This window comes from Heterodontus francisci, chromosome 34, assembly GCF_036365525.1.
Source record: "Heterodontus francisci isolate sHetFra1 chromosome 34, sHetFra1.hap1, whole genome shotgun sequence".
NCBI classification, from domain to species: Eukaryota; Metazoa; Chordata; class Chondrichthyes; order Heterodontiformes; family Heterodontidae; genus Heterodontus; species Heterodontus francisci.
This window is the reverse complement of record NC_090404.1, coordinates 35,673,690-35,690,011: the sequence shown is the minus strand read 5'-3', so window position 1 is coordinate 35,690,011 and position 16,322 is coordinate 35,673,690.

Below are 16,322 nucleotides of genomic sequence, written 5' to 3'. Positions count from 1 at the left end.
TATCAGTGGGAGAGCATTTTAGCGGCAGTGATCATAATTCAGCTGAATTTAGTGTAGTTAGAAAAGGATACAGATCGACCAAGAGTTAAAATTTTAAATGTGAGAAGGTCACTTTTACTCATCGGTGATTTGATTTGTTAAAAGAGGACTGGAAACAGCTATTTGCAGGAAAATCAGTGTCAGAGCAGTGGGAAGCATTCAAGGAGGAGCTAAGAGAGTTCCGAACAAATATTCTCCTACTAAAAAAAACATGGGACCCCCAAATTTAGGCTCCTTCAGAGGTCAGAATCCCACCTGACCGGGAATGTAATCTGGTCTGCAGTGGAAAAAGCACAGAATTCTCATCACTGGAGCACCTGGGAATCTGCCAGACTTCACTGCAAGCTAGCTGCTCCATGCTGCTTTTGCTATTTCTTCACTTCAGCCCACTTCCACCACAGATTGGTTTCTCATTAAAACAATCCAATGTTTAGCAAGAACACAAAAGACTTGTTCCAGCAATGACAGCACAGAATGTGTTAACAAGAGCATAAAGCTGAAGATGTACAAGTTTCAATTTCCAAGATGCACCAACCTAATCAATGCAGCTCCTGTGAATTGTGCAAAGCAACACACTGCCGTCATACATCAATAGAAACAACTGACACACATCAAATTCTGCCAGTTTCATGTGGGATCTCCTTCTTCTTCTATCACTGCTTTTCCTCCTGATCCTTCTGCTTCTCCAGCTCCCAGGTGAATTAGTTGCTTCATGTGAACATACCAGATTCAGGAAACCCAGCTTTACCTGGAAAGCAGGGAGTGGGAATGAAAGATGGAGGACATTGAGAAGCGATGGATTTTACAGATAACAGGATAAACACGCACTGTGATCTCATCTTCCTGCTTCTTCCAGATACTGAACACTGGAATGTGCAAGAGTTGTTCCCATTAGCAATTATCCCCAGTCACACTCTCCTTCCAATCTTTTACCCATTGCTTAGATTTCAAACTGTGCATAATTTCTCACTGGCGTTCAATGTGAAGAAGGCGGAGCTGCGGGATGCTAATGTTGTTCAGCAGATATAACTCAGGAAGATGCCTAACAGGCCGATGATAACAGTGAATGTTTAGATGAGCTGAGCTGCAGTGAAGGGTTGGCACCATTTAAAATGTCATTCAGCAGGTCTGCTTCCAAAGCTGGTCATAGAAATGACAAGAAAACTTCTCACTGAATTTCCTTCGTGTCATCATGAAAAAAGTCAAGGACACAAGTTAAGAAAGAGTATTTTGCTGCAATGTGTTGTAAGATGGTAGAATAACTTTGAAGGCAGCAGCAGTGGTGTTTGGAAACATACAATTACAGAAAGGTACAGCACAGAAGGAGGTCATTCAGTCCAGTGTGATTCCCTGACAGAGCAGTTGTGATTGGTTGATTAGGAATGATATTTGTGCAGTTTGAACAGCAAGCAAAAAAAGCTGCCCCATTGCCTGCCACCCATATTTTCTTTGCCCCACCCTCTCTTTTATCAGTACATCACTCTGTGTTGTAATTTATCACAGCCCTTCACATGTTCCCTTGAACTTTCTGAGCTCTGTCATCGACCTGTCACATCTCTGAATTCTTCAGTTCTGGTGCATAATCACTGATCTGAACCTTTAATTGTGTTTCCCACTCTCTCCACAAGTAAGGCCAGAGGTGCTGACCATTTATGCTTTTCAAAAACAATTTAAATGGAAATCATGTTTGCGAGTTGTCAGGGCAGCAAGAACTGACAATTTTTTGACCAGGAATCGGACACAGGTCGTTGCATTAAGTGTATTGAACTCCAACCATTCGACCACCAGTGAAGCTCGCCAATTGCTTTTCCCTTTTCTTCACTTCCAGTCGGCTGATTTTTGTAAAAGCAAAATACTGCTGATGCTGGAAATCTGAAATAAAAACAAGAAATGCTGGAACCACTCAGCAGGTCTGGCAGCATCAGTGGAAAGAGAAGCATAGTTAACGTTTCGGGTCAGTGACCCTTATTCGGAACTAGCAAATATTAGAAATGTCAAAGGTTATAATCAAGTGAGGCGGGGGTGGGGCAAGCGATAACAAAGGAGAAGGTGTAGATTGGACAAGGCCACAAAGCTGACCAAAAGATCATGGAGTAAAGGCAAACAATATGTTAATGGTGTGTTGAAAGACAAAGCATTAGTACAAATAGGATGTTAACGGACTGAAGGTTGAACAGCAGCAAGTACAAACATGAAAAAAAAACTGTGGGTAAGCAAACTGAACAAACTAAGCTGAAATGAAATAAACATTAAAAAAAAGTTGTAAAAAAGAAAAAAGAACTAAAAATAAATGTAAAATGGGGGGCCACTCATGCTCTGAAATGATTGAACTCAATGTTCAGTCCAGCAGGCTGTGGTGCGCCGAATCAGTAAATGAGATGTTGTTCACTGGAACATTTCAGCAATCCCAGGACAGAGATGTGAACATGAGAGCAGGGGGGGTGGGAAGTGTTGAAATGGCAAGCAACTGGAAGCTCATGGTCCTGATTGCGGACTGAGGGGAGGTGTTCAGCAAACCAGTCACCCAGTCTGCGTTTGGTCTCCCCAATGTAGACGAGACCACATTGCGAGCAGCGAATACTGTATACTACATTGAAAGATGGACAAGTAAATCACTGCTTCACCTCAAAGGAGTGTTTGGGGCCTGGGATAGTGAGGACAGAGGAGGTAAATGGACAGGCATTACACCTCCTGCGATTGCAAGGGATGGTCCCATGGGACGGGGACGAGGTGGTAGGGGTAATGGAGGAGTGGATCAGGGTGTCGCAGAGGGAACGATCCCTTCGGAATGCTGACAGGGGAAGGGAGGGGAAGATGTATTTGGTAGTGGCATCACGCTTGAAGTGGCGGAAATGGCGGAAGATGATCCTTTGGATATGGAGGCTTATGGGGTGGAAAGTGAGGACAAGGGGAACCCTGTCACTGTTCTGGGAGGGAGGGGAGGGGGTGAGGGGAGAGGTGCGGGAAATGGGCCAGACACGGTTGAGGGCCCTGACAACAACAGTGGGGGGTGGGGGGGTGGAATCCTCGGTTGAGGAAAAAGGAGGTCATATCAGAAGCACCGTCATGGAAGGTAGCATCATCAGAGCAGATGTGACGGAGATGGAGAAACTGGGAGAATGGAATGGAGTCCTTACAGGAGGTAGGGTGTGAGGAAGTGTAGTAGAGGTAGCTGTGGGTGTCGGTGGGCTTATAATGGATATTAGTAGACAATCTATCCCCAGAGATAGAGACAGAGAAGTCGAGGAAGGGAAGAAAAGTTTCAGAGATGGACCATGTAAAGGTGAGAGAAGGGTGGAAATTGGAAGCAAAGGTAATAAAGTTTTCCAGTTCGGGGCGGGAGCAGGAAACAGCACCGATACAGTCATCAATGTACCAGAAAAAGAGTTGGGGGAGGGGGCCTGAGTAGGACTGGAACAAAGAATGCTCGACATCTCCCACAAAATGACAGGCATAACTGGGACCCATGGAGGTACCATAGCAACACCTTTTCCTTGAAGGAAGTGAGTGGAGTTGAAGGAGAAGTTGTTCAATGTGAGAACAGGCTGATTTTTGTGTTTATTTCTTCCCTTTTGTTCAGCTTCCACAATATCTGTTTGATGTCAACACAGTTGAACATTTCCAATAAGCAAATAGAGCAGCCAACTCGAGGAAAACGACACTGACTTCGCTGTGAGCAGGGTTCGAACTTGCGTGGGAAAACCCCCATCAGAACTCAAATCCAATGCCTTAACCACACGGCCATCACAACACAATAGGCATGCGCCTTTGTATTTATTTATCTGTACAATGCTTTATACAACTGACTTTGACGACACATTATATGGGAATCATTGTCTTTGAGCCTTGAATTGCATAACATCTCCCAGTTGATGTGAAAATTAACATGATCGAATCAGTGAATTTTACAGCACAGAAAGAAGCCTCTCGACCCGCCGAGCCTGTGCCGGCTCTTTGGAAGTTCAGTCAGTTTAATCCCACACTCCAGCTTTTCCCCATCACCCTGGAAATCAGTCCTCTTCTCTTCTCGCTATTCTCTGTTTTATATCCCTCAGATAATTATGTCACCAGGCTGTCACTGGTCCTTTAATTCCATCACTTGAATTTTTCTAACAAGTTGATTATGTGGTATTTCACCAAATGACGTTTGAAAATCCATCTCCACAACAGCAACCACATTACCACTGCCCTCATCAAATGTCTCCGTTACTTCATCAAAGAACACAGTTCATGAGAAAAACACACACTGCCACGAAATCAAAACCCAGTTCCTCAATTCACATCCCTTGTCTCAGAAAATTCCCCAAAGAAATATTATCAGCATTCCGACTCTGTCCTTCCAAAGGCTAGTCCTGCTTTTGTCGTGTGTGTCTTCCGAGTGGTCACTCAGACCTAAATGTTTGGACTGAGTTCAAGGCTCAAATGAACATTGGTGCGAATGGAGCATGTGCAACCTAGAATTAGTGGTGGTCACCCAGAAAGGCTTTAAGAAAAAAAGGCTTGAAAAAAAAAACTTGAAAGTGAATGTTACAGTCGGCTAAGCTGCAGTAAAATGAAATGGAAGGAAGTCAGTATTAATAGTGGAAGGAATAATCTGAGAGAAGAGGTGGGTTTGAATTTTGGAGCCTGAAGCACAGGCATGTATACGTGCGATTATGTAAAAAGAGGCAATAGTTTCCCTCCATCAAGAAGAAATACATTTTCATGGAGTAAAGATTGGTTATTTGCTGCATTCCATTATCAGGTCCAGCAGCCGGTTTAAGACATAAAACAAGCTCTGTCTTGATCGGTGTTGCTGTGACCACAACACAGAGTATTCACCATTATACAGTCACAGTACCACTCAATCAGCTGTGATAGTCTAACACGGATTGTTAAACAAAGATCTTTTTAGTGAAGATGATCTTTCCACGAAAGCTAACAGACCTGCTGAATATTTCCAACATCTTCTGCTTTTATTTTCAACTTTCCATCTGAGCAGCTTTTCTGACGATATAACACAAATTATGACAGCATTGGGATTGGAAACCCAGTCGCTCATAAGACTGGAACATAAATCCACATAACCACACTAATAGAGATTAAATTCTGGCACTGATGACTGGTAATTAAAAGTGAGTTTTCTTGCTGTGCGCTCTCTGAGTCCAGGGCTTTGTAATGAGAATGAAGGAAATATGAGAAATTTCTGAGCCGTGTTCCTGTGACGATGTGACCGAGAGGTTCAGTCGACGGCCCATGAATCCATTACACCTGCACACATGGTTTTGAATTCCATCCTCATGGTTATTGTGGTGAAGAAGAATGTGTTCTTTTATTCCTTTTATCAACACATCCAAGATTCCTGAATCTGAGTTCCATCCTTCCCCAGGCCGCAGTGCCGCCTTACTCTGTTTGCTCAAATCTACGAAACCATCATTTCAGCCCAAACACTTCCTGCAGGGAGATGTGGAGAGTGTAAGATCTGAGCTATGTGAAGTATCAAAGTGGATAATTGTATCCTGGTGAAAGGAATATCTCTCCACAGATGCTGCCTGACCTGCTGAATGTTTCCAGCATTGTCTGTTTTTAATTTTCTGCTTTCACGTTAAAGGTTTCCTTTTTTTTTTGTTTTCTTGCCCCAAGTGTGCAGCTCCAGGCACAACATTTCTGTCTTCTTCTCACACAAAAGTTTGCTCTTTATTTTCCTGCATGCACTGTAAAATCAGCCGTTTCCACACACATTGATCTGTGCCATGGCTTTCAAAACCTTTTTTTTCATAGTTTCAGAGAGTCTAAGCGTTTCTTAGTGAATTCACAAGGACATGGGGATTATAGAGGCTGAGAGGGAATATAAGGGGTTAATATGTTATCCAGAGGATCTAAAGACTATAAGTGTGTACAGTGACAGTAAGGGACTCTCAGAGTATATCAATGAAATAATAGAGCATATTAGAGAAGATATTAGAGAAGGAGACTCAAAGTGTTTAAGGAAGGGTCAGGATCGATCAGATAGGATGAAGAACGTTCAGGATGCATTAAAGAGGAGAACGCATGATCAGATTACATCAGATATACCCATCCTCAATGATGGGGGAGCCCAGCACATCAGTGCAAAGGACAAGGCTGAAGAATTTGCATCCATCTTCAGCCAAAACTGCTAAGTGGATGATCCATCTTGGCCTCCTTTTGATGTCGCCAGCATCACAGATGCCAGTCGTCAGCTAATATGATTCACTCCACGTGATATCAAGAATCTGCGGAAGGCATTAGATACTGCAAAGGCCCTGAAAACATTCCGAAAATAGAATTGAAGACCTGTGCTTCAGAACTTGCCGCTCCCCTAGCCAAGCTTTTCCAGTCCAGCTACAATACTGGCATCTACATGGCAATGTGGAAATTGCTCAGGTATGTAATGTACACAAAATGCAGGACAAATCCAACTCGGTCATTTACCACCCGATCAGTCGACTCCCGATCATCAGGAATGTGATGGCAGGTGTTGGCGACGGTGCGATGAAGCAGCACTTGCTTAGCAATAACCTGCCCAGTGACGCTCTGTTTGGGTTCTACCAGGGCCACTCAGCTCCTGAACTCGTTACAGCCTTGGTCCAAACATGGACAAAAGAGCTAAACTGCAGTGGTGAGGTGAGATTGACTGCCCTTGACATCAAGGCAGCATTTGACCGAGTTTAACATCAAGGAGCCCAAGCAAAATGGAGCGAATGGGAATCAGGGGGAAAACTCTCCACTGATTGGAGTCATACTGTGCTCAAACAAAGATGGTTGTGGTTGTTGGAGGTCAATCATCTCAGCTCCAGATCACTATTGTAGCAGTTCCTCAGCGTAGTGTCCAAGGCTCAACCATCTTCAGCTGCTTCATCACTGACTTCCATCCATCATAAGGACAGATGTAAGGATGTTTGTTGATAATTGCACAATTTTCAGCACCATTCGTGACTCTTCAGATACTGAAGCAGTCAAGGTTCATATGCAAAAAGACCTGGATAATATCCACGCTTGGACTGATAAGTGGTGAGTAACATTCACGTCACACAAGTGCCAGGAAATGACCATCTCCAACAAGAGACAATCTAACCACCTCCACTTGATATTCAGTGACATCACGATCGCTGAAACCTCGACTATCAACATTCTGGGAGTTACCATTGACCAGAAACTAACCTGGACCAGCCACATAAATACCGTGGCTACAAGAGGGTGTCAGAGGCTGTGAATTCTGTAACGAGTAACCGACCACCTGACACCCCAAAGCCTGTCTGCCAGCAACATGACACAAGTCAGGAGTGTGACGGAATACTCTCCACTCACCTGAATTTTGTTGGAGCTGCACTCACTCAGGAAGCTCGAAACAATCCAGGACAAAGCAGCCCGCTTGAGTGGCACCCCATCCGCCACCACAAACATTCACTCCCTTCACCAGTGATGCACAGTGGCAGCAGAGTGTGTCATCTACAACATGCACTGCAACAACTCACCACAATTCCTTCGACAGAACTTTCCAAATGCGTGACCTATCCCACCTGGTAGGACAAGGACAGCAGATGAGTGGGAACATCTGCAAGTTCCCCTCCAAGCTATACATTATCCTGACTTGGAATATATCACCATTCCTTTACTGTTATTGGATCAAAATCCTGTATCTCCCTCCCTAACAGCACCGTGGGTGCACCTGCACCACATGGACTGCAGCGGTTCAAGAAGGCAGCTCAACACCACCTTCTCAAGGGCAATTAAAGATGGACAATAAATGCTGGTCTTGCCAGCGATGCCCACAACCCACGAAATGAATTTTAAGACGTTGGGAAATTATCAGAAATCAGCCAAATTAGTGGCACTGGTTTGTCCTGGCTGTCTCTCTTTAGGCTTCAGACACTCTCAGTGTATATGACTGTTCACTCTGTATGAGTCAATGTGGTTCACATTTTGGAAATTTGCAGCAGACATGTTTGCTGTTCCTTCCTCCTGTTCCTCCTTGATTACTTCTGCCTGTGTGTAACTCAGGCTCCGTTTGTGGGTAGGTCTTGTCCAGGTGTCCTCATCACACAGGTTGCAGCACTTACTCTACTTCCAGTCCTTTGTCTGGTGGCCTTCCTGCTTGCAGCTGCTTTGTATTTGGCCGCCACGTGTCCAGAATCTCCACATCACTGAATTTCCTCATCCCTGGACATGATGCAAGGTGAAGGACAGCGAGGCTGTTTTGGAAAGTATTTGCACTTGGGAGTGTGTAAAATCGAAAGGTACCAAAAGGAAAATCTAGTCTCCAGCTTTGTGAATCTTTAGAAATGCTTTGGAAAATGGGGCTGTTACTTTATTTTGAGGTTGTTCTTGGAACAGAGATGGCTGAGGGGAGATCTGATTGAAATGTACAAAATGTTGAGGGGCCTGAGTAGAGTGGAGGTGAATGGCCTATTTACTTTCACAGAGAGGACAGTGACTCGGGGCATAGATTTAAAGTGATTGGTCGAAAAACTAGAGGGGAGATGAGGAACAATCTTTTCATCCAGAGGGTGGTGGGGGTTTGGAACTCACTGTCTGAAAGGGTAGTTGAGGTAGAAACCCTCGACTCATTTAAGAGGATTCTTGATATGCATCTCAAGTGTCATAATCTTCAGGGCTACTAACCAAATGCTGGAAGGTGGGTTAGAAGGGGTGGATCAATTTTTGACCACACAGACGCAATTGGCCAAGTGGCTTCTTTCCGTACCTTAAACTTTCCATAATTCCGTTATTCTACGATTCAAGATGAGAACACAACGCACCACATTTAAAGCAACAAGGGAAAAAAGAAGTTTCTCTCTATGTCCCCGACTAATTTGAAGAAAGATTGAGGGAGCTAGGGCATTCTCATTGGAACGAAGAAGGATGATAGGTGACTTGATAGAGGGGTACAATATGATGAGAGGCATAGATAGAGTGGATAGTCAGAGACTTTTTCCCAAGGTGGAAAGGGCTATCACCAGGGGGCATAATTTTAGGGTGATTGGAGGAAGGTTTTGGGGAGATGTCAGAGGTAGGTTCTTTGCACAGAGAGTGGTGGATGCGTGGAATGCGCTGCCAGCGGTGGTAGTGGAAGCAGATACATTTGGGGCATTTCAGCGACTCTTGGATAGGTACATGGATGATAGTAGAATAAATGGTAGGTAGTTAATTAGATCTTGTGTAGGTTTAAGGTTCGGCACAACATCGTGGGCCGAAGGGCCTGTACTGTGCTTTACTGTTCTATGTTCTATGTTCTATGTTCTATATTCTAATTCATTTCCAAATCCTAAAATACTCAATCAAATCACCCATTACACTCCGATATTCCAAGGAATGCAGGCCTGCTTGAATGAATCACACCTCATAATTTAACCATGAGAGCCTTGGCTGCATTCTGGCGAATTTTCACTGCCCTGTTTCCAAGGCCAATGTGCATGTTTTATAAAGGGCTGAGACCAAAACTATGCACAGTACTCCAGGTGTGGTCTAACCAAAATATTGTGTAGTTGGAGCAAAACGTCTCCTTTATATAACAGTATAGAATTTAATCATAACATTGTTACAGCACAGAAGGAGGTGTTTCTGCCCTTTATATTAATGCAGGCTCTCTGCAAGAGCAACTCAGCTGGTTCAACACACCCACCTTTTGCATACAGCTCTGCACATTTATTTTTTCCTCAGATAATTATCCATTTTTTTTCTTATTCGTTCTTGAGATATGAAGGTTCCTGGCAATGCCGGAATATACTTCCCATCCCTAATTGCACTTGGGAAGGTGGTGGTGAGCTGCCTTCTTGAACCACTGAAGTCCATATGGTGAGGTACATGCAAAGTGCTGTTAGGGAGGGAGTTCCAGGATTTAGACTCAGCAATATAGTTCCAAGTCAGGATGTTGAGTGACTTGGAGGGAGGCATGCAGGTGGTGCTGTTCCCATGCACCTACTGCTTTCGTCTTCCAGGTGATACTGGTTGCGAGTTTGCAATGAGTTGTGAATTGGTCATGGGTTGAAGAGAGAATTGTTCCTCACCATCATAGATGCCAGTCTTTAGACAATTCAATTAAATCCACGTGATAGCAAGAGATGGGCGAAGGCACTGGATACAGAAACGTCTGTGGGCCCTGACAAAATCCCAGCAGTCATACGGAAGACATGTGCTCTGTAACAAGCCATGTCCTTAGACAAGCTGTTCCAGTGCAGCTCCAATACAGAAAATTTGGAAAATCGCCCAAGTATGCCCTGTCCACAAAAATCGGGAGAAATCCAATCCGGCCAATTGTCTACTCTCAATCATCAGCAAAGTGATGGAAGGTGTCGTTGACAGTGCTATGAAGTGCATTTGCTCAGTAACAACTTGCTGACCGATACTCAGTTTGGGTTCCACCAGGGGCACTCAATTTCAGGCCTCAAAACCACCTTGGTCCAAACATGGAAAATATAGGTGTATGCAAGAAAATTTTGTATCCACGCTGTCACTGGTCCTTTAATTCCATCCAGGTTAGTTTTTCCTGGAAGTCGATTATGTGGTATTTCACCAGGTGTCTTTTTGAAGTCCATATACACAATAACAACCAGACTACCGCTGCCCTCATCAACTTTCTCCATTACTTCAACAAAGAACACACTTCGTGAGAAAAGCACCAACTGCCATAAGATCTAAATTAGGTTTACTGTGTCAGCATGTAAATGCATGGAGTGTGGTAAATAAGGTTGGTGAGTTCCAAGTTTCAGAGGCCCAAGTGGAAATATGATGTCGTGATCACGGAAACCTGACTCAAAATGGACAGAACTGGGTCCCAAATGTACTTGGCTACAAGGAGTGCAGAAAAGATAGCTACGGAAAGAAAGGAGGAAGGGTAGAAGTATTAATTGAGGAGAACGTTACAGTGCTGGAGACTGAGGATGTCCTGGAGGGGACAATGAAAGAATGGGTTCCGAAGAAGGGTCACTGACCCGAAACGTTAACTCTGCTTCTCTTTTCACAGATGCTGTCAGACCTGCTGAGTGATTCCAGCATTTCTTGTTTTTATTTCAGATTTCCAGCATCTGCATTATTTTGCTTTTATATTAAGGAAAGAATGTATTTGGTTGGAGCTAAAAAAAACAATCGAGTCACATTTCGATTGCTGGGTGAATTCCAGAGACCACCAGCTAGTCGGAAAGCTATCGAGGAACAAATATACAGAGAGGTGCAAGAATTATAGAATAGCAATAATGGGGGATTTAATGTATCCTAATATAGATTGGGAGATGACTCGTGCAATGGGCAGAGAAATCACTCAACAGCTCTTGTTACATCTAAGGAGTGAGAAACAAGTTAATCTTCCAAGTTGATGATCATTCATCAGAGCTGGAGATGTCAGAGATGTAACAGGCTGGAAAAAGAACAGCGACAGAGCTAGGGGAGTAATAGAAAACAAGCAAAGGGCTGTGAAAAGTTGCAATACGGAGTGATATACTGACTGAAGAGATGCTGGTGCAAGGCAAAATGTGGGTGATAATGGGATAGGTTTTTCTGCCTTCTGTTCAAACTTGCAGAAATATTGCTCCTTATCAACCAATCGGAATTACTCGGGCAAATAAGCACGCCGGGCCGAATGGCCTCTTTCTGTGCAGTACATTTTTATAATTGTATTTTTCTCAACACTACTGCGACTGCCTTTCACAGTCATTCTGCCATCTTGCAACCATTACAGCCAAATACACTTTCCTGTCTTGTATCTTTGCCTTCTGACATTATGACACTGAGGAAATTCACAGAGAAGTTTTCTTGTCATTTCTATCAGCAGATTTGGAACCAGACCTGCTGAATGACATTTTTAATGGTGCCAACCCTTCACTGCAGCTCAGCTCATCAAAAGATTTGCTGTTGTCATCGGCCTGTTAGGTATATTTTTGCACTACATCTGCTGAACAACATTCGTTTCTGGCAGCTCCACTTTCTTCTCTGGAGGAGCAGAGGGAGCTGGAGAAAAAGCAGTGACAGAAATGCTTTGGGATTCCAGTGGTCGTGAAAGGCTCTATATAAATGCAAGGCTTTATTTCTTTCTAAATCCATGCCCCCTGGTTATTGATCTCTCTGATCATGGAAACAGGTCCTCACTACCCACTCTATCCAGGTCCCTCATAATTTTCTGCACCTCCATTAAATCTCCCCTTAGCTTCCTCTGTTTCAAGGAAAACAAATCCAACCTTATACCATCTTTCCTCATAGCTCATCTGCATGTAAATGAGGTTCAGGATGAGTTTCCCAGTTTTTCTCCCTGAATCTGATGAATCTGATCATTGTCATTGGAATCCTTTTCGACGTGGATCCGATGCTATTTGTCCCCCAGAAAGTGACCATTGTCATTCTGTTACTCTGAACAGTTTCTTTTCGTACAAAGGCTGCACTGGAACTTCCCACTTTTAAAGTATTATCATTCACTGTACATTAGGCTTCATCTACAAACTTGTCTCTAACATGACCAGTGATTCAGAGGACATTTTTCACTTGTAAACCAGGAAGTGTGATATTCACAACAGCGTGCTGCAGAAAGACACTGTTTGAGCACGGGTGACAGTGGTGGAGGAATGGAGAGCTGGGGTTTGCTCGTGAAAGCAGCAACAAAGTTTAAAACAATCACACTGAACACGGGGGTCTAACCCATGAGCAGGAGATTAAGAGTCTCATGCTCCACTGACTAAGGTAACTAGGCAACCCACGGTGGCGTTGTCATTTTTCTGTGTTCCGAGATGTAAAAGGAAATTGATCAATAAAAGCTCAAGGATGCAACACATTCCACTCAATCATCAATAACATCATTCCCATCTTCCACTTCTTAGCTGCACCTCCTTCCAAAGATTGCGATCCATTTTATTGAGGAATTGTTTTGGGGTTTATTATTTACCTACTTTGTGTCATCATTTTGATATGAGATTCTCTTCAGTATCCACCAGAAATTGAATTGCAAACCTAACAGACAAACACGAAAAGCACAAATTCCATGGTGCTCATTTTCAGATGCAGAACAGTCAGCTTTTAAATAACATGAACACATTTTACAGGGAAGCGATTTCGAAAGTTGTTACTTTTGTTTGTGACTCAGTCACTCCTGAGTCTGTGCTCAGAGTATGGGGAGGTTTGGCCCAGACTGTAGTGTCCTGTGTCCCATGGATGTACAGTAATCCTCTGATTGATTTGTTGTTTTGTGTTGGCAGTGGGTGATTGGAGAGTGTGGAGGTGGAATATTGCTGCTTGTCCCGGTCTCACTCACTGTGGAGCTGGGAAAGAGTGAATAATTGATGTATTTGTTTCCATGTGTGACATGCAGCTTAGACTTGCTGTTATTAACCGAGGCAACACAGAATAATCCTTTCATAATCTCCCACAAATTTGAACAGAAATCAACAGTAATGTTCCACTTTGAGGATGACTTTCTGCACTGTCAGTGGTGGAAACGAAAGTGAGTGAAAGACGCTGTGGACAGCTTGAGTGTACAGAACTGTACAGAGGAAAAGCAAATGTAACAGGTCTGTGACTTAATGCAATTTGATAACATGTATTGACGAATGTGTATCACTCAACTTTTCCTAGTATTGCATGGAATGTGTTTTGATAAGGTTTCAATGTGGTTTTGAACTGGGGACAGTTTCCAAATACAAGACGGATGATAACTCTAACGTTATAGAAATACTGCACTGCAATCAACATGGGGAGCATAACCAGAATGTTAAACTGTTATTTTAAATTAGCACGAGGTGATTTTTTTCAAATTCATCTTTAAATGATCTATAAATGATTCCAAGCTCATGACATTCTGGCTATTTCAGCAGCCGTGTTGAAAACATCAAATGTTTTGGCTTTTGACGTCATCAATCTTCAGGAAAATATAATTCAGGAATGTGAAATTCCAGATCCGTGGATAGACTGGAGAAGCTGGGGTTGTTCATTTTCGAGCAGAGGAGAGAGGAGAATTGATGAAAATGTTTAAATGAAGGGTTTAGATAGAAGAATTAAAGAGGAACTGTTTCTCTTGGCTGAAGGATTGAAAAACCAGAGAGTACAGATTGAAGAAGATTGGCAGAAGAAAAGGTGACATCGAGATCTGCTGAAAGATCACTGACCTGAAACATTAACTCTGTTTCTCACTCCACAGATGCTGGCGAACCTGCTGAGTATTTCCAGCAGTTTCTGTTCTTATTTTAGATTTCCAGCAACAACTGTATTTTTGGTTTTGTGCTCAGTTTCATCCCAAGTTGGGCAAGTTTATTTTTAACTTTGCTGTTGCTTTTATGACCGAACTCCATTTACCAGGTATAATACTTTATTGCATGCAGTTGTCGCCGAGTGGTTAAGATGATAAACTTAACAATCTGTTGTGAATTCTGTGTGAGTGCTCGGGTCCTGCTGCCTACCTTTCTGATTATTTCAAAGTTTAACCAGGTCCCTGCAGAGCCAATCATCAGTTACAGGTAATAAAATCCTGCACCTTTCAATCCCTCCAGGATTTTCTCATTTGCATTTCAAAATGTACCTTTAGAAATGGAACAAAAATCTGCCAAATTGGAGACACTCTTTCTTTCCGGCTGTCTGTCTCTCTTTCGGCCTCCCTCACTCTTGTTGTACATATCTGTGTGTTTTGCTCTATGTGTGTCAATGTGGTTCAATTCCCTGAGGAGGTGACTGGAATTTTACCTTCACAAACTTGATTTATTTTAGTTGTGTAGCATCATTTTAAAATGTTGCAGTGGAAAGTAGCAGGGTAAAAATAATAAAAGACGAGATTGTCTCTTTCTGCATTTTCTTGAGTGGAGACTGTTCAGCGACTAACTGCCGGTGTATTAAAAAGCAGAGGATGATTTAAATTTTAACTGAGCAACATTTAAACAGATATAGACCGAGTAGTTATAGTCGAGTGGTTAGGTAATGAATACATCGAGAGAATGAATTAATCAATTTAAAAAAAACAAAGTGAAATCCCTCGGACATTAGGAATTGTTTCCACCGCTGCCAGCTCTCACAGGGAACAGGAAAATAAACGTTCATTGACAACTTATACCAGAACGGAGGGCTGAAAACCAACAGGAAAACCTCGAAAATAGAGAAGGCAGGAAGGTGACCTGATAGAATTTGCGATGCTTTGTCCCTGTTTCATCAGGTATTAGAGGCGAAATTTAGTCACTCAGCTTCAGGTTCACATTTGCTGATCCGGAATCAAACAAACAGCAAAATTTTTATAGACCTGGAAAGAAAGATTCTATATTGAGATGCAATTCTTAAGATCATATTTTGACATCTGATGGATCAGCATTTTTGTCCAACACTCTCTCTCTCTCTCTCTGCCATTAAATGACTGCAGTAACCACACTTTAAAAGTACTTCCTTGACTGGAAAGTGCTTTGTGAGATCCTGGGGACGTGAAAGGTGCTGTTTTCTTTTCTTTTCTTACTTTCTGTCTGTCAGTCTCAGTGAAGTAAAATATGGAATTGTGGAGTGAATCTGTTCCTTTCAGCATCTACTCCACACTCTGCCATTCTCTTTCTCCTTTTCTCTCTTTTTCTCTTTGTTTCCCTCTCATCGGTGTCTGTCTGGAATAAAAATCCTCCCTCGGGGCTGGTGGATGAACCCAGGTCTGCTAACAGTGCGATTCTTGGACTGATGCTTCTGTCGCGGATACACAACTATGAGTTGTGTTCCTTCCTTTTTAGTTCAGTGGTGAGTATCCTTACCTATCACATGGGGAGTGTGGAGTCAATTTCTACATGGGGAGGTTGCACATTTTCAAGACATCGGAATGTTTCATGGTGCAGCTTCATCTCAAAATATAATGGCGAATGTTAGCAGAGATAAAAATGCAAGAGGGAATGTTCTGTTTAAGAATTTTCTGAAGCAGTGACCGTTTCATCATGAAGTGCCCTCACAGTACACAGTGATAGATAATTGTGATTTTAATCTAATACTGATTTCTGTTCGTGCTGCTCAGTGACACTGCTTCATATCTGCCAGTCTGCCATGTTGGAACTTGTTAAAATTGATGAAGAATAAAAGAAGTACGCCTGTCGCAACAACCCTAATATAAAAGCAAAATATTGCAGATGCTGGAAATCTGAAATAAAAACAAAATGTGCTGGAAATATTCAGCAAGTCTGACCGCATCTGTGGAGAGTGCGGCAGAGTTAACGTTTAAGGTCAGCGACATTTCACTAGAACTGGCAAAGGTTAGCAATGTAATAGATTTTAAGCAAATAAAGTGAGGTGGTGCAAAAGAGAACAAAAGAACAAAGAGAACAGAAGAACAAATATTATTCCTAATGAGCTTTATT